This window comes from Cydia fagiglandana, chromosome 17 (assembly GCF_963556715.1).
Source record: "Cydia fagiglandana chromosome 17, ilCydFagi1.1, whole genome shotgun sequence".
NCBI classification, from domain to species: Eukaryota; Metazoa; Arthropoda; class Insecta; order Lepidoptera; family Tortricidae; genus Cydia; species Cydia fagiglandana.
Window position 1 is genome coordinate 2,170,891 of NC_085948.1, and position 25,563 is coordinate 2,196,453.

At 37.1% G+C, this 25,563-nt stretch overlaps 1 protein-coding gene across 3 annotated transcripts in view; it reads left to right on the forward strand.

Annotated features, from left to right (window-relative positions):
- Positions 1–17,902, forward strand: part of LOC134672789 (RNA-binding protein lark) — a 529,293-nt gene extending 511,391 nt beyond the window's left edge. For all 3 annotated transcript variants that reach the window (XM_063530737.1, XM_063530739.1, XM_063530742.1), the window contains exon 6: positions 17,892–17,902. The gene's annotated coding sequence lies outside the window, so the exon portion shown is untranslated. The remainder of the gene's footprint in view (positions 1–17,891) is intronic.
- Positions 17,903–25,563: the final 7,661 nt, after the last annotated feature.

Below are 25,563 nucleotides of genomic sequence, written 5' to 3' on the forward strand. Positions count from 1 at the left end.
TTATTTCCGAGATTTATCTAATAATTTAGTGATCGCTGTTTGGTTTACTAAGTATAAGTACTAAGTATATGTCACGTATGTTTTAATATCTACTGTGATATGTAATCGACTTGTAATGAGGAAGAGCCTATACTGTACAGTTAGTACATATTTTTAGGGTTCCGTACCTCAAAAGGAAAAAACGGAACCCTTTAGGAACGCTTTGTTGTCCGTCCGTCCGTCTGTCTGTCTGTCTGTCTGTCTGTCTGTCTGTCTGTCTGTCTGTCTGTCTGTCTGTCTGTCTGTCTGTCTGTCTGTCTGTCTGTCTGTCTGTCTGTCTGTCTGTCTGTCTGTCTGTCTGTCTGTCTGTCTGTCTGTCTGTCTGTCTGTCTGTCTGTCTGTCTGTCTGTCTGTCTGTCTGTCTGTCTGTCTGTCTGTCTGTCTGTCTGTCTGTCTGTCTGTCTGTCTGTCTGTCTGTCTGTCTGTCTGTCTGTCTGTCTGTCTGTCTGTCTGTCTGTCTGTCTGTCTGTCTGTCTGTCTGTCTGTCTGTCTGTCTGTCTGTCTGTCTGTCTGTCTGTCTGTCTGTCTGTCTGTCTGTCTGTCTGTCTGTCTGTCTGTCTGTCTGTCTGTCTGTCTGTCTGTCTGTCTGTCTGTCTGTCTGTCTGTCTGTCTGTCTGTCTGTCTGTCTGTCTGTCTGTCTGTCTGTCTGTCTGTCTGTCTGTCTGTCTGTCTGTCTGTCTGTCTGTCTGTCTGTCTGTCTGTCTGTCTGTCTGTCTGTCTGTCTGTCTGTCTGTCTGTCTGTCTGTCTGTCTGTCTGTCTGTCTGTCTGTCTGTCTGTCTGTCTGTCCGTCCGTCCGTCCGTCCGTCCGTCCGTCCGTCCGTCCGTCCGTCCGTCCGTCCGTCCGTCCGTCCGCCCGCCCGCCCGCCCGCCCGATTACCGATTAATTTACCGATTCTGGAAGAGGTTTTGTAGACGAACAGACCTTCATTGTATTTTGATCAGGTATTTAAATCAACCTATAGAAATAATTTAGTTGTGTTAAGATTGTTATAAGTTGCTAACAATGAGTCGTTGAAAAATGACATGTTGGTCACTTACATACATACTTTATGTACTTATCGAACTGACATGGGGACGTTCTTCGGGCAATTAGGTAATTTCAACCATGGTGGAGCGTGGTCACTCGGCATAAAATACTACTAATCCATTGATTAAAGTTTTGGTCACTTCGGGCTTGATACAGGAAAACAGATGTGGTCACTAGCCATGCATAGCGTTTCGACAAGCAACTAGTATAGTACCTAGCAAGCATGCGGTTAGTACCTACAGCACTGGAAGTTGATTTGTTTCTGACTCCTACCAATGCAGTTAATGTTAAATTCGTAGAAAAGTTTCAACTACTTATAACTTTAATATATTCCTATTTCTAGCACGTTTGTGTTTGATAGTGACGTGTGTGAGGTTACATTTATTTTAGACTGGTACCTAAAATACTTATGTAGTTCCAAGATATTGTAGGTTCGGCTGACTCATTGTTTAATATAGGTGTACGGGTACTATGAAACTTTGATAGTGACATAAGTTAGTTTAAGTTTTTGTTCGGGAGATCGGGAGATACAGAATAGTTTACCTATGTATTCATAGTTTAAAAGCTATTTGTTATATTGCTGCCTGATATAAATAGGTATTTAATTATTAGATAAATATTAGGTAATATGTGGACAATCTACGATAGTCTTGTTGCTAATATCCAGTTCCACATCATATTTTCCTCGCCATTCGCACGCATAGGTATGTGATCAGTAGATACAGTATATTTTACACAAAATAGATTTCTATAGGTAACAGTTCGCTTTGAGTTCCGCCACTTTTGTAAGACATGACTTGACATATGCCTTGCACATATTATTTGGTATATGGAAAGTGTGGTAGGCCCAGGGGTGCGAAACTCCTGACTTCGGTCAAACTCGGCTCCGCTCGGCTCAGCATTGCTCCGAGCAATTATTAGGGTTGGCACCACTTGACTTCCTTTTGCGTGCACGACCACAGATAAGAGAATCACTTGATTTTTGACAAACCTAAATAGCCGAAAGGGATAGTGCCATATATTAGAAAGGGAAAGCATGATTCGACCCTGAACCGCTATCAAACTTCGTTTTTGCAGGAAGTTTCCTTTCTGTACGGTAGCACTATTAATTATTCTGTGGTAGAGCCTTTGTAAGGTCAGTTTTATAAAAAAAAAACAGAACATCAAAAAGTGTCTGTTGCGTGCCTAAAGGATAAAAACGGGACCCTTTTACCTTACTAACTCCGGTGTCCGTCACTCTGTCTGTCTGTCCATTTGTCTGTCCGTATGTAACTCGTGAACCGTGATAGCTACTATAGCTAGAAAGTTGAAATTTTTACAGATGATGTATTTCTGTTGCCGCTATAACAAATACTAAAAAGTACGGATAAACCTTCGGTGGGCGATTCGACTCGCAGTCCGGTTTTTTGTTGTGTTTAGTCATTTTGAATATTTATAATATAACTTGAGCATAATTTCAGCAGGCTACCGCGAACCACATAATTAATAAATAGTTTATCAGCGTTAATGTTCCTCGACCCAGTGAATTAATAATGATTATAAAATATAATAGAGGTAAAATCAAATGCATACAATGGTCGAGATCCTCAGCAATGAGGGACCGAGGAAGAAGAAGAAATCGTTTGTCTTACTCTGTCTTTTAACTTATGTATTTGTAAGAAAGGGATAAAACATAAATTAAGTACTCAAATTTAAGCTGTTGTGAGACATACTAACATTGAATAATTAACACACCCACACACACACCTTTGTAATTATTATAACATGTCGCGCGAGTGACTAAAAACAAGTGAGTCTAAACCGTAAAATTATTCAATGTTATTCAATAAATTAAGTAGGTTAGGCTTTTAGTTTTATGAATGAGGGGGTGACAATAAAATGTACCCCATAGGTTTTGTGTCCACTGTTTTGTCATTTTTCAAACGTTATTTTATTGACAACAAAATATACCTACCACATAACACACAGCGCCATCTCGTTCGACTATCATTGCTTTTATTTTCGTGGAAGCTATCCAAATGAGTCTGCGGTGATCCTCATGCATCGCTACACATATAATATCAGTATCACTGCATCTTGTAAAAAAAGCCCGCCGCGCATGTATGCTTGTGCATGTGTAGGTATGTTCGCGAAAAACTCAAACTACTAAACGGAATTTTATGCGGCTTTTACCTATCAATAGTGATTTTTTAGGAAGGTTTAGGTGTATAACTTGCTATATTTTGTGTAACCCATGCGGGTCGCTGGTTATATATTAAATAAAACAAAGTCCCCCGCCGCGTTTGTCTGTTTGTTTGTAGGTAAATATATATATGTTAGTCCGGAGGGTAAGTTTGAACAAAACAAATGGTATTTGTAATCACTGAACTGAAGATTGTCATCGCTTGCTGATTACGTACCTATGTAGAGTTGGACAAAGCTACTCTGAACGGCATTTGCAACGCCAAGACCCTTCAAAGTGCCCGTGGCGCCAAGAACGCTATGTGCTATGGCGTACGTTGTCTAAGGCCTTTTGATTCTGGTTATTCGTGCATCCGGCATATTCGTGTTAGAGCAGAAAATACACGTATAGTTAAATAAATAGCTCGTATTCCGTATATTGTGTGGTCTATTACATTGCGGACCGAATTATATTGTAGGGTTACAATTTTCATTGTGTTTCTAAGCACAATCTATCTCAATATACTTCTTAGGTCCTATGCTAACCACCGTTTAAATATTCACCCGTATTGGATTTGCTAGCTTATGCCAGACACTATGTAGATATTTCCATCTTACTTCTACTTGTTGCTGCGTCCCTGTCATCAGTTACTATAAATAAATTCAGAAAGATGTGCAGTGCAAAAAGCTTGGTCTAAATCTAGATCTTGATATACTGGGTCAAGCAAATCTTGTCAGTAGTAAAAGGCGGCAATTTTGAAAAATCGCACAGACTAGCAACACTGTTATGATCAATTTCAAAATCGGGTGTCATCTCTGTTTTATCTGTGGAATGTGGCTCGTGAATGACAGCCATCAAGTTTGTTTACATTTTGAATCGTTGACGTTTCGAAAACCATTAAATAGCAATATATTAAATAAGATTGTGCATGAACTTAAGCAAAGTTAAATATTTATTTTCATTGTTGTAAATAATTTCATGTTTTGGTTCGATGTACATTGCTGCTTTTCTTAGCGCAATACTGCTCTTTGAGTGTTGCCCTACTTCAGTTTGCTGTACATTGCTACTGACATATTGTGCTTGACAGACTATAGCTTAGGCCTATTCTCATGTCACTATGTCTGTCACTTTCGCACTTACATGTTAGAACGTGACAGGCATTGTGGCAGGTGATATAGTTTGTCAAAGGACTGTCTCATTTCAAGGCATATACATCGACAGAGATTATCTTTGCCATAAGCCCCCTCCACACTCGTGCGCGAATCGCGGCGCGAATCCGCGAACGCGAGTGTGGGAGTCGAGATCGCAGATCAGCGCACGAGTGTGGAGCGGGCTTTACACTAGTACTAGCACCCAAAAGAAAAGGATGAGCATAGTTTTTTTGTTCTTATTTACTGACAATTTGGTTTGACCGACTATAACAATGCGACCGTACCACGCCGCTGAAGTAGTTTTTAAGTAATAAACAAGAATTAAAACAAGTAAAAAAAGTGTTTTATTATTAGCATTTTATAATGACAAAATTTGACCATGTCATCATTAATGTCAAATTTATATAAACGTTAAATATTATCCCCCTTATTCATAAACATTTACTATAGTTGACAAGCCGATAATAATCGTTTGTCCCTTTCCATCACACCAATACGTCGGAAAGGGACAAACGATTATTATCGGCTTGTCAACTTTAGTAAACGTTTATGAATAAGCGGGTATTTATCTATGTATAGAACTATGACATTTATAATGATATGCCTCACTTTGTTCATATCGGTGCCAAGCTAGGTTAGAATGTGACTTATACTCGTAAGTACATAATTATAGTCCGGCAATAAATTTTGGAACATAAATGAGGGCGCCACTTTCTACGTAATTGTTACATTTTTGACGTAAAATGCTTAAGCATGGCAACAATTTAGTATCTCTTTTAGTTACATTTCATTTAATTTCTTCAATTTTATGTCGCACTATATATACAGATACACCCGCTCATCATTGCTAAAGATCATGTGGGATGTCCATAAGACAACAATTACTTATTAATCTCGAATAATCGAGGAAATTATTAACTCCACGTGGTGTAAGCAATACATATATTATTTGCCTCTCTATCGCTCTCGTATATTAAAGCGGTTTTGACTTTTGATACAAAGCCAGAAACGAGGTAACATTTGTCATGATGGGTGAATAGTTGTATTTTGTAAAGATTTTGAATATTTCCAACTTCCAATACCTATAATACACTTATTATGTCCAATAATTTGTAAAATCATCTTTGAAGCGTGTAAGAGCGACTCTGTGGTGCCGGCATAATTGTCATATTTTAAGTGACGTGGGGATGGTTAGTTCCGCTATTGCCCACTTCAAAAATTTATTCTACTGCCTACGAGATGTCGCCTGTTAAAGACAAGTAACTAAATGATTCAAACACAACTATTTTTTTTATTTCTTGAATAGGTACTAGATAGTTCCTCATAAACATTTGTTGTGTTCATGTATACGTGTTACCAGTAAGCAAGCATCACCAAACTATAGTTGGTCAAACCAATTTGTCAGTAAGAACCAGGAAAACTATACTCATCCTTTTCTTTTGGATGCTAGTACTAGTGTAAGACAAAGATAGTATGATTCTCTCTGTCTATGATTGAAATGAGACGGTCCTTTGGCAAACTATAATTTCTTTTCGGATATTTTCATAAAGGAAACTTGCAAAGCCAGTAGGTGCCGTACCTAGGTTTTCGTTTGCTATAACTTAATTTCTTTAACGCACCTATTGTGATAAGGTCCCTAGCACAATATTTAATAAGTTAGATATTTATATCATCATCTATCTCTTTTTAATAAATGTCACTCATATGAGATACAAGACTGCAACTAAAGTACACTTAGGTATTGTTACTAAATGCATTGGTTCCTTCATCGCCATAAACAGATTCGAAACCGTATGAACGTTAATTACATTTACCGTTGTAGTATTAATCAGAAAAAATTAAAATAATAATAAATTACTTAGGTATTACTATTTAAGTCATTTGCTGCGGTCAGTTCTTTGAACACCTAATACGCTTCGCTCCATTATAGCGCATTGGCAAACATTCGATTTATTTTATTATTTACTAGGGACCCGCCCCGGCTACGCACGGGTTACACAAAACCTTAATAAATTATACACTTAAACCTTTCTCAAGAATTACTCTATTGATAGGTGAAAACCGCATGAAAATCCGTTCAGTAGTTTTTGAGTTTCTCGCGAACATATATACAGACATACAGACAGACGCGGCCGGGGACTTTATTTATACAGATATATTTAATAAAGAATTAAATAAATCCAATCTCCATTAAATACATTAACGTAGGTATATGTATTGCAAGTTGGATCTGTTGAGATAAAAAAAATCTCTTTAGATCCATTTTCTTCATAGGAAAAATTTAATGGATCTAATGATATTTATATTTTCCCTATAGATCCAGTTTCTAAATGTCAACATACATTTTGGATCTAAGAAGAAAAACTTTTCCCACTAGATCCATTTTGGATCTAGCGACTGGATCTAAAGAGAATGATTGAGTTCTGTGTTCCTGGGAAATGTAAAGTTTAGAATATTCCTTTAAAAGTGGTCACATGTATAAATGTCATACTCATAGTATGAATTTTCTCAAATAATTTTAACGCCTAAGACCCTAATCTGTTAAATAAAAGCCACTATTTCGTTTCGTCGTTTCGTGTTTCGTTAGGTGGACTAAAATGTTAATAGAATGGTGGCCGCTTTCAAATGAAAGAAGCGCCTGGCGTCCGTTGGCTCGTTGGGTGGACGACATCCGGAAAATTGCGGGTCACTGCTGGATGAGATTAGCTCAGGACCGGGACAAGTGGCGTACTAGAAGAGAGGCCTATGCTCAGCAGTGGGCGATAAAGGGCTGATATGATGATGATGATGACTACTATTTCGTTTATGCGAGCGGTGGGCTCCCGTATTAGCTACTAGGCGAAGCAACAATGTTCTTTAAAAATCAACTGTATCGTAATAGTATTAAGGTTCAAATCTATGTAATAATATGAACGCGCTACCGACTCACACACTTTCTTTTAAGTGATCTTAAGAGCCAACAGGAGTGGTCATTCCTCCATACAAACGTACTCCTCGTTTTCCTCCGTGGTTTTTGAAGCTAGAGCAATGATTTTTTCAACACAGATTAATATTGTCAGTATCTGTGTCGGACCGTTTTGCTTTTTGTGATATTTTTGTTTTTTAAGGCGCTAGAGCCCTTCAAAAATGGCCAAATTGGCTTAATTGACTATGCCGCAATGAGAGGCGTGGTATTCAAAACTGATATCAATTAGCCAAAAAAGCAAAACGGTCCGACACAGATAATTTAATAATCATTTAGATTTCCAAATTTGGTTACGATTGGTTAAGTTTTGGAGGAGGAAAAAGAGGAGTACGAAACCTCGATTTTTGTCATTTTTACGCAGGATTTTTCGCCTCAGCTGCAGTTGTCCCTATCGCACTAATTTTAGGGGCGGAGTCAAGTTTCTAAATGCGTACACAGCCAGAAAAGTGATGGGCAATAGTCGACATTTAATGTCGATAATCTAGTGATGTAAGAAGTTATCGATAAACCGTCTTGTGTGAAAATATCTAGATCCTCCTAAGACACAAGGGGTTTTGCGTTGAGAGGGAACACATTTTTGTAGTTACATAGGTACAATCTATTTTGAACTTTTTTATTCTAATATTTCAAATTAAAAATCAAAATCAAAAATATTTTATTGCATGGTTATGGGTTTACAAATTTTTTAGGTACAGTCACGCTCCGTAATTGTCGAGCAATTTAAGGTCCTAGCTAGGGAATGCAATCTCGCACCAAGATTGGCGATTCGAGATCTCGCACGAAAAATCCGAATCGAGATTGGGTGTTTCGAGATCTGGACAGTCAGATTTTCGGGATCGAGATTAATATCGAATTTGACAAAGTAACTAAAAATGTGTTATTTTAATCAAAAATCTCTAAGAATTCCATACATATAGACATCGTAAAATCGGGCGTATCGAGGTATTCCTAGGAATATAATGAAACGCCGACATTTCATGATCTGCCTAGCGAACACCAGCCATTTTGTGCAAACCTCAAGGTGTGATATTCTGACATTCCTATAGTCTATAGGCTAATTAAACAAAAGTCGTCTCCTTCACGATTTTCGTCGACATCTCTTCTAAATACCTAAAACTGGTATGGACGTGTTCCTCGTGGTCTCCAGAATATGAATAGACCGGTTATTATTTTATGGAGGGGGGGGGGACGTGGGACCGATCGGTTCGTGTGAGATGTCGTTTGAAAGAGTATTAAACGTGCAATTATTGTTTTATAATAACCGTAGTCATAACTGTAGTCATTTACAAAATATTTAAAATATATGATTTTTTACCGTGCATGGATGGCATAAGTACTGACAAAACATGCGTCTAACTGAATAAATTATAACTTTACCGCAATTAATGTTATTATAAAATACACGAAAAATTTCATTAGCTTTCCAAAAACATAATTTTATTGCTGTATGATATTACAGTGAAACCTGGTTAAGTGGGACCTGGATAAGTGAGAAACCTCTATAGCTGGGACTCATGGTGCGGTCCCGACACTTTAGCACTGAATTACCTCTGTTACTGAGAAAAAACGAACCTCTATAACTGGGATTCGTTGTTGTGATTTTATAGTCACATTTACCTCTATAATTGAGACAGAGAGTGTATTTTACCTCTTTTACTGAGACTATATTTATGACTTCTGTATCTGAGACAACGTCAATCTATGACCTCTCCAACTTGGACTTCATTGAACAATTTCCTTATATAAACCTAATTGTGTCTAAACAACTTCAAGTTTGATTTAGTTAATTTATGTAAGTACCTAGTTAAAACTATCGAAACGAAAGCTGAAATTTTGATAAGTAACACGAAAAAATAAACTTTTCATTTATTATATTTCTAATACGCAATGAAGTCCGTATCAAATTTAATTTAATTTTGAAATATCTATCCTTTGGAGAATCATTCAAAATACAAAGAAATATTTAAACAGACTTAAAAATATTTAGGGACAAGGATTATTTTACCTTATTTATTTTTAAAGATAATTACTAAATACCTTATTAACCACCTCTATAACTGAAATATATTCTATTCTCACCTCTATTAATGGAGCCCTCTGTAAATGAGACAGAAATTTATTTGTACCTGGCTAACTGGGAGCCTGGGTAAGTGAAAAACCTCCTTAAGTGAGACAAATTTGCTCGTCCCTTGAGATCCCACTTATCCAGGTTTCACGTATATAACAAAGTAATGATGAATTTTGTTCCGTCACGTAAATGGCGGGCGACCGACCTATCTACTCTAGGTTCTATTTTACTGATCAATTGGTGATGCATACCATTAGAAAGAATATTAAACATACTATAATTGGTTTCTAGTAACCGTAGTCATAACTGTAGTCATTTACAAAATCATTGAAAATATATGATTTCTCGATCAATTATTTTACAATGCGCCCGCTATGAAGCTAGGAATATCAAAGAATGCATTGCTCTGATGGATCTGCCGTCTCTTTCATAAAGAAGATCGTGATATGCCTGGGTTAATATTAGATCAGGAAATGGTGGCGTTTCATGATACGCCTAGGATTACGATTTTACGATATGCCGCCGACATACTACTTATTTAAGGTACCTCATGTTATATTTTGAAAATAACAACAACAAATTAAATTGACATTTAACATAAAATCAATTTTAATTTTTACTTTACTTCTATGAAATGCTATCGATGTTAAACCACTATTTACCTTTACTTAGAAACTGCGTAACAATAATAGAGCTAAACATAATAGCACTGCCTGAACAACATGTATCTAAGGTCATATATTACTTAAAATAAAGTATTTCACTTTCAGTCTTGTTTGAGATCTCGAAAATATTAATCGAGATCTCGACCGAGATTGCATATATCGAGATTTCCTGTCAACTAGGTTAAAGTTCGAAAATACGTGCGAGATCTAGCGAGATTTCGAAATTGCGAGATCTAGATTGCATTCCTTAGTCCTAGCTGAATTGGTTGTTTCATACACTTACTCTTACTCTATAGAATGTCCAATCCTGCCTTACAAAGACGTTAATGTTTATATTTGTCATGTCTATACTTCGTTTCTGAGCATTATTGAAAAAAAAATACTTACTTGATACTAGTATTAACCACTAAGTACATAAATAGGGTAATTCGCCAGTAACAGGCCATTATTAGTAACTGGCCACGCCAAACCAAAAATGAATTCTATTCACCTATAAATATAATTCATTTTAGTATAAGGTGGCCAGTTATTGAAACCTTATACCTTCTAAAATGAATTCTGTATAGAGGTGAATAGAATTCATTTTTAGTTTAGGGCGGCCAGTTACTGGCGAATTACCCTTTTCAATATCGAGTTCCGTAAACGTAAGCCGGGTAAGTAAAAAAGTTCAATCGCAATAGGGTAATTCGTCAGTGGCCACCCCAAACCAAAAATGAATTATCTTCTTCTTCCTCGCGTTATCCCGGCATTTTGCCACGGCTCACATAGGAGCCTGGGGTCCGCTTGACAACTAATCCAATGATTTGACGTAGGCACTAGTTTTTACGAAAGCGACTGCCATCTGACCTTCCAACCCAGAGGGGAAACTAGGCCTTATTGGGATTAGTCCGGTTTCCTCACGATGTTTTCCTTCACCGAAAAGCGACTAGTAAATATCAAATGATATTTCGTACATAAGTTCCGAAAACCTCATTGGTACGAGCCGGGGTTTGAACCCGCGACCTCCGGATTGCAAGTCGCACGCTCTTACCGCTAGGCCACCTGCGCTTCCTCCAAAAATGAATTATATTCACCTATAAATAGAATTAATTTTAGTATAAGGTGGCCAGTTATTGAAGTTATTGAAACCTTATACTAAAATGAATTCTGATTATAGGTGAATAGGATTCATTTTTAGTTTAGGGCGGCCAGTTATCAAAAGTGGCCAGTTACTGGCGAATTACCCTACTTAGTAGTAGCAGTAACAAAAAGTGACAATGCAAATTGCAATCAGTGAGGTGCGCGCTAGCGCGAGTACGGGCGCACCGCGCGCGTCTGTGTGCGTGCATTACACACACAAATACAGTCTCTCACGCCGCGGTTACGCCCCGTCAGAGCGACGGGTATATCCAGCTTGAAATCTCAAAATTGACTTTTAGCTCAGCTCCCGTTTCGTCTTAAATCTAAATTTGTAGTGAATATATAACTTTTTTTAAGTAAATAATAATCAAATGTACCAAATGATTATACCAAATAAAAATAAATAAATACCTAATCAGATGTAGGTATGTAAATGTCGGCGGGACTATTTAATTACGAGTTGAATTGGTGTTCTCAACCCCTCCCCCTACCCTAAAAAATGGCAGTGTTAGCTTAAACACGTATAAAACAGGATTATTTTCACGCTCACGGGAACATAATCCTGTTCATTCTTCTCTTCATTCCCAAAGCCCATCACTAGCTGGGACATCGCTTGTCTATGGAAAATTGAGCCGTCATGTTGGCTAGCCTGAAGCACGGAGCTTACGCGGAATGAGAATAAGATTGAGAGGAATAGAAAAGCTTCATAGTTTGACACGCCGTTCGAAATGTTGAACAAATTGACATCCTATCTCGTGTATTCGTGTGTAAAGTTTGGTTATTCGGATAAATCGAGAACAGTAACAGAGTTTTGCTTTAAAGATTGTCCCCAATATTTATTTATGTGCCATAAAAAAGTGTGTACCTGGCTACCTAATCTACCTATGTACCTACGTATATACATGTTGCCACGTTGAAAAACTATTAAAATCAAATCAAAGACAAGTGGTCTTTGAATTGAAGTTCAGAGTGTTAAACGAAATTATTTTGGAAAAAATATTTAAGGTACCTTTTAATTTATGTGAAAATCGTAATCATCATCATCATAATATCGTTTATAAACAAGAGCCGTTCGTATGTAATTTTCAGCAGGACTTACAATAAATAAGCGAGAAAAAAAAGTGTGGTACTAGGGGTTGTTCAAAACAATTGTTGTGTTCAACGTTTCTTTGAAACCAACGTATTAAGAAAGAAAACATAATAAAAGAAAAAAAAATCTAATGACCTCTTAAGTAAAACCAGGCGTGGCTCACTCCGCGATCTCGTTGCTTTGCTACAGGTAACTAAAAGTACATCCGTTCGACCCCAATTTTGGGGTTTGCCATAAGCCGCGCGTGGCGCTGTCGCCACCTAGCGGCCATATCTGTGCTGATCGTGACAGACGCGTTTTGTTAGAGAGCGAGTCTTCTGTACCTAGTACTATTATTTATTCTGTGGTAAAACTTAGTCAAGACTGCAACAATATGCGCCGCGAACTTCATAATAAACCAGAATCGGGCACAGGCGCGCGCGCCGCTGGGAAACGCTTGCTTTTATAGGTAATTGATATTCTTAATTGGCGTATTAAATTTCCTGTGGCGTGACAGGTATGTTACACTTTCGCGGTCCGATCACTTCCTAACCGATAGAAATAAATATTGTGTCCAAAAATTAAATTTTTAGGGTTCCGTACCCAAAGGGTAAAACGGGACCCTATTACTATTATAAGACTCCGCTGTCCGTCCGTCCGTCTGTCACCAGGCTGTATCTCATGTACTGTGATAGTTGACAGTTGAAATTTTCACAGATGATGTATTTCTGTTGCCGTTATAACAACAAATACTACAAACAGAATAAAATAAAGATTTAAGTGGGGCTCCCATATAACAAACGTGATTTTTGACCGAAGTTAAGCAACGTCGGGCGGGGTCAGTACTTGGATGGGTGACCGTTTTTTATAGATAATGGTACGGAACCCTTCGTGTGCGAGTCCGACTCGCACTTGTCCGGTTTTTTGATACCTACAAGCTTTTATGGCCATTCCACACTAACGTCTTCCCAGCGTCGGCGTCTAGTTAAGTCTATGGTTGCTACTCGACGCAACGTTAGCGTTAGCGCAACTGCACAATGAGTGACAGTGATGCTAGTGTGTGGCCCTTATCGCTGACTGTCGGCGCGATTCGGAAAGTGAATTAGATACGATATAGTAAAGATATGTGACGTCCCACGGATAAAGGTACCCTTATGGCGGTTGGCGCTTACGATTATTAACGTCGCTCCAATATTATTGCGGCGCTATGCGACGTAAGCGCCAGCCGCCATAAGGTACCTTTTGTCGTGGAACGTCACATAACTTTACCATTTCATATCTAGTGAATCTCTAATTAATTTCCCGACTCGCGGCGCCAGCCGCCATAAGGTACCTTTGGCCGTGGAACGTCACATATCTTTACTCGAATCGAGCCGTGTACTTTTTTTTAACAGGCAACTAGTACTCATAAAGACGATTTTAACAAGCTTTTTCTTTTTTATACTGTAATTACGGTTTATCATTTGGTTTATATGAATTTAATAAGTTCTGTTGTTGATTGTTACAGGTACTTTTTAAGCTGCATTTGCCCTGAACCAGAACCAGCTTTTAAATAAGGTCAAATTATTTAAAAATTGAAATCATAAACTACCTATATCGAAGATTAGGTTAGGATACCTACGCCTCCAGAACACATACCACCACCACATACATACCAGGCGTGGCTCACTCCACGATATCGTCGCTTTGCTACAGGTAGCTAAAAGTACATCCGTTCGACCCCAATCTTGGGGTTTGCCATAAGCCGCGCGTGGCGCTGTCGCCACCTAGCGGCCAATGCTGATCGTGACAGACGCGTTTTGTTAGAGAGTGAGTCTTCTGTACCTAGTACTATTATTTATTCTGTGATCATACGCTAAAATCATCATAAAAATGAAGAAAGTAATTATTTATAGTTTGACAAACACATATGTTTAATTCGTTTAAAAATCATTGCCCTTTATTCACCTCACCTGACAGTAGGAATAACCAAATTAATCGTATCCCGTAACAATTAAGAATAAGTACCCCTTAGCCAACCAAGCCACTATTGAAATTCGTTAAAACAAGTCATTATACATATCTTATTTTTATTGCCTACATCTGTCTTTCCATTAGAAAAAGGAACTTATGGCACCATGTGCAATAAGGACTATTCTACCAGGATTTCTGTTGGAATATCAGATAAAAAAGGTCCTAATTGCACTTAAATTTGAAATGTTCTGTGATGGAAAGCCACATCTTTTTAATCAAACCTTTCAAATTTAACTGGATTTCTAAAATAACTCTTCAAACAAAGTACTGATAATTTATATTTCAAGTTAGAATTTTACAGCTAAATCATTTTACGAACAAATTGTAACCAATTATAAAGTGTACCAAAACCAACGTTAGAATTCATTTTGGAACACAAAAGCTGTAATTAGTGTCAGGAATATAGTCTAATTGGAAACTCGTCTGCCTGGATTTAGGTAAACTTACAAAATCGAGTTTTAATTATGTAAAGCCTGACCAGGAATATCTATGGCATTATCTATGAAAAGGGACCTTATTGTCGATGGCGCTTACACCGCACAGCGTCGCGCGGCGTTGTATTTATATCGGATCATCATTAATAATGGCGTAACTGCCATCGACAATAAGGTCCCTTTTCATAGATGACGTCACATATGATCACGCGCCATGTTGCGGAATTTCACTGGAACTACATATTTTTATCATACTATATTGTGACGTTCCATGGGAAAAGGTACCTTATGAGGGTTTCTGGTTTCGTAAATGTTTTGTAAAAAGGTGAAAAAATGCTCAATTTTTTTTATTGTTTGACCTGAAACCTTAATGCGTAACGTTTGTTAACCTGTTTTTATTTTTGTAAGTATATAAGTTAGTTACATATAAGCTTAGTAATATCGTAAAACAAGATAGTGCTCACTCCATAATATACATCCATACATCCATTTTGGTACCAAAACGACTATTATTTTCGCAGTCGACATCTAGCATCGAGTAGCGGAATTATTAGTACTGCTACTTGACAATAGATGTAATTCTCTAGTGTCGCAACTCACGAAAATTGTATTGAACATAAGGTATTGATGAATAAGGGTTACATGTGGACAAAGTCGTCAACAAAGTCTAGTGTTATATAAATTATTTATCGATTTATCCGGCTGCCAATCACGATTCACCTTGGATCCGACGTGGATGTACCATTGTTCATTTTCCGGTAGTTATGTGTAATGCCAGGGTCGTAATGATTCTGTTTACTAATACAATAATAATGCATGTATAAAAACACGAGCGTTTAATTCGCCATTATGATATTGATAACAAATATCATTACGTTACAAATAACACAAATTGTTTTAAATGTTTGAAAACGTCCAATTTAGTCGTCAAATATTACTACAGTGTTTATACGTTGACAAAAAAAATTTAGGCATATTTTTGTTACTTACACATCTTTTACAAAATTTCATTAAAATTAAAACTAAAATCGTTTGAATTCCAAACGTCACGGATAATCACATGCTTTTCGCAATACATTGCGGTATTTGATAGATCGTTTGATTTCGTTGCTCCTAATACTTGGCCAGCAATAATCTAAAGTCATATCCCATTTGTTACAAAGTATGCAGATGTATTATATATATCCAATTTTGGTGCAAATTATCCTTTTTTTCCTAGCCTATTTGAGTGTCCCACTGCTGAGCAAAGGCCTCTCCCCTTGATTTCCATGGCTCCCGGTTTGGTGTCTCCTCCGGCCAGTTATTCAGGAAGCTGTCATGCTGTGAAGCGCCATCTCTGTTTGGGCCTAAATTAACCTTAAAGATAAAATTCTGGGACCGGTCTGAAAACCAGCGCCGGGCATCTAGGCCTGGCACACGCTGAGACTGGAACCCTTTGCCTAATACAAAAATCTTCTCACCTTTTGCTCTGTATAATTTGATAATTTAACGGTTGTATTTTATTATGTAAGTAATTCTAACTCTATGTTATTTTCATGTATGTGGCAATAAACCATTCTTATTCTTATTCTTATTCTTAAAATATAAGTAGGTACAGTGTTTCTTATGAATAATCCAACTCAAACGTTACATAATCGATGACAGCACGTTTTGAGGTTATGTTTACAAAAACAAACCTTAAAACCGTGTTACCGATGTTTGTTCAATACGGCCGTGCGTGTATTTTGTAATTGTTAAAAGATGTGTTTTTAAACATCGGTCTCTTGTATACTTAATGTATCTATTTTTTAAATAAAAAATAAAGAGACAGCCTTTTAAATATTAAAATGAAATATAGCTGTTAATTTTTGTAATAAAATATATGAGAGAATTAAAATGCCAAGCGTGATGCTCGCCTTATTTGAAACCAAAATTTAGCTATCAAAATATAATTGGATATAAAAATATTATACTTATATAACTATTGAATCCACCAAAACCAATAATCATAACTGCCAGATCAACTCAGCATGTTTAAAGAAAATATTTATATCGAATCACAGGGGCAAGATAATACTTACTCTAAGACGTTTCTGCTAGAGATCAAAATCCATTAAAAATATAAAACTCTCACTCCTCTTGTAGTCTCTTGTGATGGCGCTGTCGCAACGAAATATGAATCCTTCATAAAAAGAACATCCCTTAAGCTCCATGAAAAATGGTCCAAACCATACTCACAAATAATCAACTGGATCAAAGTCAAAATACAAATATCAATCATCAGAGCTGTCTCTCTAAGAATTAGAGGAACGAGAAGAAGGATAGAAAGATTTGGATCTGAAGACGGCTGTGGAATACCCATCCTTGAAGATTAAATTTCTCTTCTTTCTACCGCACAACTGTATTGAAATAAGCTTAAAATTGTATTATTTAACTTAAAAATATATAATATCTTACCAATCGTTTTTGAGGTTATGATTTAAATAAAATTTTAAAGTTTTCTCACATTTGCGGGATGAAAGACCTAACTTGGTAGATGTTAAGTCGTGTCACGTCTCGACCGAGACATAAAGACGTTTTAAGACGTCGTTCAAGAAATTGTGAGATTTATTACTGAAGGTTATTTTACTTCTTACCCTCATGAGTGGGTGTTTCATTTTACATTTTCCTGCTGGCCACATTTATTATATTGGTTTCTTTTCTCATGTTATTTATAGATACTTTTAAATTTATAAATTTTCCTGTCTCTTTTTCATTTATACGGATAATACGGATATTAATAATTTTTGGGCGACTTTGTTGAACATTACAATTTTCCTCAAATAATAATAAAAAAATAAAGACGTTTATTTTACCTTGTAGAAAGTAACAACTAGCTAGGTAGCTTCATAGATTGGGTGTCAAGTTTCGGCGGTTCCGCGGCCGGCTCCCTGACACTACGGGGTTGCGTAATGCATCGCAGCCATAATGTGTTTTGTAGTGTTTAAGGGCCCCACTGATTAACAGTCCGCCGGACGGTATCGGCCTGTCAGTTGTTCAGAACTGTCAAAATTTTGTTCTAACTGACAGGCCGATACCGTCCGGCGGACTGTTAATCAGTGGGCCCCTTTAGTTTTAAAATATATTTTTATAATATGTATGCTAGTTTTAATAAATATTTATGTATGGGTCACTTGTTGCCTGAAAATAAATAAAGATTTTCACTTCATTTCATTTCATAGATTATTCGTTTTGAATCATTAGTACCTATCTTAAATACTGAGTTAACATCCCAAAACCAGAAAATACATTTATTGCAACTAATGTCAATGCTCACCTATTAATAGACAGCTACCAGAGAAATAAAATAGAAAGAAGGAATCATCATCATCATCTCAGCCATAAGACGTCCACTGCTGAACATAGGCCTCCCCCTTGGACCTCCATACGTGCCGGTTGGAAGCGACCCGCATCCAGCGTCTTCCGGCGACCTTAACAAGATCGTCTGTCCATCTTGTGGGTGGACGTCCTACGAAAGAAGGAATAACAGTCAGAAATTGACAATATTGTGCTTACTTCGGATATAAAATTGTGTACAGTCCTGCTGTGTAATTATGACCTAACCTTAACATTAAAATATAAACTGATTTGCTATTGCTGCAACATTTGCACGCCAACTAAACGCACATTACTTGCTGGGTCGTGTTGTATACAGAATCCAACAAGCGAGCAGTCAAATGACGTGAATCGCTTGTTCCTCTACCTCAGTTACTCGAATCATTTTGGTATTCTAAATGTTCCAATAAGTTGTCTGGAAATGAATACAGAGGGCCTACCTGTCGCACCTGTAAATTCGTACGTTAGTGTGACGGTAGGCCCTCTGTTGTTATAATCATATTTCGTAATAATTAAGCGCGCAAGAATATTACACGCTCTTATGAATCTACAAATAAGATTCCTTAACTCAGAATAGAGGAAGGGACATCAAAAGCTATCCACAATTCCACATTATTAAAACGATTAATAATGGGCCCAGGTGAGATCCTTGAGGGACGCCTGAAGTTATGAGAAGATCAGTAGAAGATAATCTCATTGAAGCCACGAACTGACTTTTATTTTAAAGGAAAGGGTGAACCACACAGAGATGACGAAAGGGATACTATTATGTATACTTTTTTACTTATTTTATAGCAAATTATATTGTAGTGTACCTTATCAAATGCCTTTCAAAATTCTACATGAAATATTTTACTGCTATTACGTTATAACCTACCCAACTATATAGATGAGAGATCGAGACGCACGATACGATAGCTAGATAAAATCATTTCTTAGATATTATTCTTTGGTGTACGTCCGAATTGGCCTGTATGCCATGTTGCTGCAATATTTTCCCGTTTAAACGCACATAACGTGGGTCATGTTGTACGTAGATTAAACATGCGAGTGGTCAAACAACGCGAAACACTTGTTCCTCTACTGTAGTTACTAACTTTACATAAAATAATATGTTCCGATTAACTCAAATATGATGAATAATTATATGCATAAAAGGTGCTAAAGAAGCAAAAGACGAACAAAAAAAAGCGCAAAAGAAGCGCCGACGTGGCAGGCCCAGACGGAGATGGCGGGACGACTTAGACGTACGCCTTCATCAGTGGCTGGCCGGAGAAGACACTACAGCGGGAGTTATGGAAATCAAGGGGAGAGGAATTTGCCCAGCAGTGGGACACTACAATAGGCTAAAAAAAGAAGGTGCTAAGCAGAAATAGATGCGTTATAACCTTATAACAAGTATACTATGCATTATTAGTGTTGTAGACATATTGTATAATATTAAGTCTTTTTTTATATTTATTTATCTACACATCCAGCTACAAAATGGACACTTTATGAATGGATTTATTATTTCTGTGTCCATGCAATTTTCCAGCTCGCTGTACATACTCGTATCTTCTTCTTCCTGACGTTATCCCGGCATTTTGCCACGGCTCATGGGAGCCTGGGGTCCGCTTGAGAACTAATCCCATGATTTGACGAAGGCACTAGTTTTTACGAAAGTGACTACCATCTGACCTTCCAACCCAGAGGGGAAACTAGGCCTTATTGGGATTAGTCCGGTTTTCTCACAATGTTTTCCTTCACCGAAAAGCGACTGGCAAATATCAAATGAAATTTCATACATAAGTTCCGCAAAACTCATTGGTACGAGCCGGGGTTTGAACCCGCGACCTCCGGATTGAAAGTCGCACGCTCTTACCGCTAGGCCACCAGCGCTTCTGTACATACTCGTATATATCACTTTAATTCCAATGAATTACAAATTCGATGTCTGATGCGAATAAGTAAAGCATCTGCAAATAAATACATGAGTAGGTACCCACATCCCACATCCAGATTAGACTACGTGGTGGAAAAATCCGAATAAAAAAAAGTATCGGTACCGACCTCTAGTGAATGACATACCTAAGGGCAAACGAATGATGAGTAATATCGAAGAAAACAACTTGGCACGAATTGTAGGTATAATAGATATAGGTTAGTGTAGTTTTTAGGGTTCCGTACCCAAAGAGTAAAAAAATGGGACCCTTTTACTAAAACCCCCACTGTCCGTCTGTCCGTCCGGAACTTTACAATTTTTGAAAATTCTCATTGTTACATATTTGAAACTTATAAAATAATCAACTGTAAAATGAATAAGAGACCTCAGGGCTCTCCTCCTACTAGATGGTGTGCTCAAATTACGGCACCTATGCAATTAAAACCGCACGAGGCCATGCGCATGGCGGAGAACAGAACCCTATGGAGGAACCTGGTCTTCAACAGAAGGATATGATGTCACGATCCTCAGTATTGAGAGACCAACTGAAGAAGAAAATTGAATAAAATACTTACTCGTAATAATTGTACCTAGTATAGGTATTACAAATATCACAGAAACATAAATATCACACAAATATAAAACGGAAAAACACTCCCTTCTTCTTATTTTGTTATTGAGGTAGGTCATAAAATAATGTAAGAATTATAAAAAAGGTTCTATGTCACCTTCGTACCTCGTTAGCAGAGGACAACAAAAACAAATGAGTGCTAAGTTTTCCTTAATAACTAACAACACAGCTAAACAAGAAAAGTAAGCGATTTTCATATACTTATGTATTATAATTATGAGCATTACTGATTGTATATAGAGATTGGTAGGTAGGGGTGAGTAAATACTGAATATTTACTCGGCATTTACTCAAAGCACCCGATAGATACCCGTATAAATTTACTCATTTCGGTGGGTAAATCTATTTTAAAGGTTGCTATAAAAATATTAAACAAGTGAGATTAAAGAACTAAATTGGTTTTTTAGTGGAGAATTTTCACGACGTATTAATAATATTTATTTATAAGACGCTTAATTTTTTTTAAAAAAAGGTAATTATATTAGTGAGAGGGAAATTTGTGATAATGCATAATAGTAAACAATTTTGATTTAAATAAATAAATAAAATGTTATTTATTCAGGTATAAATCCAATAAGAAGGTATTTACTTTAATGGTATTTTCTTGAAAAATATGGGACTTAAGTTTTATCAATATTCTAGATTACTGCATGTCGCGCAATAGTACGTGTTTAAAAAGCGCTTTTTAGGGTTCCGTACCCAAAGGGTAAAACGGGACCCTATTACTAAGACTTCGCAGTCCGTCCGTCCGTCCGTCTGTCACCAGGCTGTATCTCACGAACCGTGATAGCTACACAGTTGAAATTTTCACAGATGATGTATTTCTGTTGCCGCTATAACAACAAATACTAAAAACAGAATAAAATAAAGATTTATTTGTTTTTTATTTGCATTATGGTACGGAACCCTTCGTGCGCGAGTCCGACTCGCACTTGCCCGGTTTTTATAAAAAAAATCAAAAATGGCTCAACAGATCACGGCTAATCTAAGGATATGTTTTCATATTTTTTTGGACTTTGGTTTGATCTACCTATAGATAAACATTATTTCGGCCTTTAAAAACGGTTTTTGTTTTCAAAATTATGGTTTGATCCAAATAAACACCTTGTATAAAAATTCCATTGCTCTTTGTGTAGAAGTGTATAAAGGTATGGCCAGACTTGAGTTTTGTCTTACGTATTTTTTTATGCTACGACACTTATCTGGTATAAGTTTTCATACTTAATGCAAACTAATACAGTTCAGGAAGTTATGAAGAATGTCTTCAGTAAGGAAACGTGCAGAAAAATTGGGACCACAGTCGCGCTCGCGTAGGGTTTGCAATCCGGATCCGAAATGTATGAAATTATCCGGATCTGGATCCGGATCCGCAGATCTTCCCATACATTTCGGATCCGTCGTGCAAACCCTACGCTCGCGTGATTTACAATTGAAATGTCATTATAACTAAGTTTGGAGGTTTTTAGTAATTACAGATGAACATTTCTTTATTTTTCTTCATTTTATTTATTTGAGATGTCCATTGTTTATAATTTAAACTGAAATGCGACGTAATCGCGTACACTTTCTTTTGCAACGATTTCCTGAAACAGTTTATAATGCTAGTTATCATTTTATGATTTCTCTCAGCTCTCACTTCACCAATTTTTTTAAATGTATAAATCACTGTCATTGTGACTTTTTGAAGAGGCCTCACGATATTTTTAGGACTCATCTGATCGTGACACACTGACAGCCGGAATCACATTAGGGCCCAAATCACTTAAACTTTTATCACTTTTCACAAACTTGGCAGATCCATATTTGACGAAACACTAAAACTTAGCGGTCCGACTCTAACAGTCTTTATAAAATTATTTAAAAAGTTTGGAAACCGCGCAATTTTGAAATCGGATTACTTAAAATCAGTCTCAACTTACCTACATAATAGGTACGTACAGTATTTAATTCAGAACGACAGTACCACTCGAAATCTGGCTTCCGCCATTGGCTTCTAAACTCGTGGTAGGGCCTGTTACGCACCAATAAAATTATATGGGCCACGAATGATGTTCGGGTGAACATTACATGCACCATTATACAATACTTGTTGTTGTTACTGTTACACTAGTCAACAAACGTTAGTCCAGTCAACAAGGCCATTGAGTTTAACTGTTACACCAGACTAAGCCATTGGTTTTAACTATAATGGTCATTTCAGACTTAACTAAAACAGTGCGTTTGTTGTTCTAGATTTTATTTAAATAGGTTTTCGATATGAGATTTTTAGGCTAAATTCGCAAAACTCGAAAACAAAGGAAAAGAAAAAAAAGAAATGAAAGGAAAGGAAGGACAGGTCGCATTACTCTTACTTATTTTTGCATGCACCAATCAGCGTGAGCGTACTTCGAAGTTCGTACCAAAATAAGATCAAAACCGTTCCAAAATTTTAAATCTGAATTAGGCTCCGTATCATATATGGTGCCATTCATTTGATATTATTAACATATCATCATCATCATCATCTCAGCCATCAGACGTCCACTGCTGAACATAGGCCTCCCCCTTATCATAAAACCCATAATTACCATATATTACGTAAGAATCGAAAGGAAAAATTAGTACACGTTCGGTTTGTTTTAGTGTTTATTTTTCAAATAAATCATTTTTGGAATGTTTATTTGTACAAAGGTACTGGTACTGGAGCCCGTTTAAGCTAACTCTGCACCGTGTTTAATAGCATAAAGTGTGGAAGTATTATTTTCAATATCATAATTTCATAGAATTTGTTGTCTTTGTGATCTTACGTAAGAACTATGCAAACCCCTCCCTCCCCCTTGCAAGAAAAAATAAGATAATATGCTCGACCCCCCTCCCCCCTTAAATCGTCTCACGTAATAAACGAATGGCGCCCATCCAGTGTCCGGAATTTTCGAACTGTCATTAGCATGTTCTAAATTACTCAATGTCGTTATACTTATAAGTACGCGTGAGATGCATGGATCAGTGACGTCAAAACCAGATCAAATTGTCATCAATTCAGTTAAGTTCCAATCGGCCTACATCTCCTAAGATCTTGTATCCGGACTATCCGGATACGAGAGGGTTATATTCGGATACGAGAGGGTTAAGTTCACATTCCTTAATGCGATTATAGGCAGTGTAGAGCTCTTGACCTACTGGCGTGTATCCGAGAGTCTCTTAAGTGACAATTTGGGACTATACAGGGAAATATAGGCTAAGAAATTGCCGCTTTGTGTGTTTAAGGGTCCGAATGACCGCGATAAAGCGAGAAGCTATAAACTAAAATTTACTTGCTACTCGCGCTGAAAACTTATATCTGAATAGATGTTTACATGTGAATAGATTAACAGTTTCATTATTAATAGTGAGTCAATAGAAAAAGGAGGCAAATTTAAAAGGAGGCAAATTTATAAAATGAAGCCCCAAAGGGTAGTCCTCCCATAGAAAATTTTAATTACGCTTTTTTCTACAGACATACATAGTTGATTTGCCAGACTATATCATCAGGCGATAAGCAAAAGTCACTAACTAACACCATTGAAATTATTGGACAATAAACCGTATTACAAGTGTAATAAAGTGCATTGTTACTTTAATTTTTTGTAAGTACTTAGTGACTTTTGCTTGTCGCCCGACAATATTAACATACACGAAAAGAACATACCTAGAGTGTTTATAGCAGAAACAAAATAATAATAAAAAATATCGGTTTATGATTTGCACTAAATACAAATTGTGATTTTATAATCAATTTTCATTAAGTCAAAAAACAAAACCTAAGCACCGATCATAAAAACACCTCCAAAAACAATATTCGAAAAGTCATTTTAAACTATGACCGCACCTTTATGATTCATAAATATCGAGTATTGGAACTGGCCGTAAACAAGCAGATAAGGTCGCGTTCACACGGGCCGTAAAGTATTTTTACGCCCGTGGGGTCACTTTATGGCTTTATCCGAGGAAATTGGGAGTTGGGAGCCGCAATGGGTTGTGTCCATGTATTTCGGCTACAGTTCTACATATATGATGTAAAGTTAGTTGAATTACGGTGAACGAGGTTAGATTCAGTGGCGTTGTAGGGTGGCAAAGCGGGCAAAATGCCACGGATCCCGGAGGCTGTGAACTAGTGTGAAGGAATGAATGAATATGCCAAGTGTTAAGTTGCCTACGAGAGATAATCTTTAAAAAATGACTACACTAAACAGTTTGACAGCAGTCATCAGCAGCATAAAATTTCACATAAATGCTATGGTGCTTTGAGAAATACCTACAAAGGTCTTGTTACAACAACAACAACGTCTTGAACGTTGTTACGGTCTTCTTGTTGTTGTTGTTGTTACGGTGTTGTATTGTGTGGCAGGTGAATTTACAAATTAAAAATTGAATCAGCTTTATTAATACTATACATACAAACCCGTCGAATTAAAATCAATTTAAAACACCTAATACATAATTGTTAGTACTTTGCATTGGCCCGATCAATTATGATAGAGATAACAGAGATGATAATTATCTCATGATTATGCTTTTTACAAGAGAGCCTATTTTCCTGGGAGGTCCCATTAGGTAGCACCACTTAACACTCTTAACTGATGACCATCGGTGTACCTTATGCCTTTTGTAATAGGGTCCACCTACAGACAGTGTGTTGCTGTTTGCACAAAAAATACAAAACCGACTAGGTACTCTCATACGACTACATACTTCGTTATATGATTTAGATTAGTGATGTACCGACTATTGATTTGGCCGACTAGCCGATTAGCCGACTAATCGGCGCTCGAATGGCCGATTAGTCGTCCGACTAGTCGGCTAGTCGGCCAGATCATTAGTTTCCAATAAGTTCAGGTGAAAAACAATAGTTTTGCTCTTTTGGTTGCGCTATTCATATATTAGCTTGGCTAAAAGGTGTTCTCTACAGGTTCAAAGACCTATC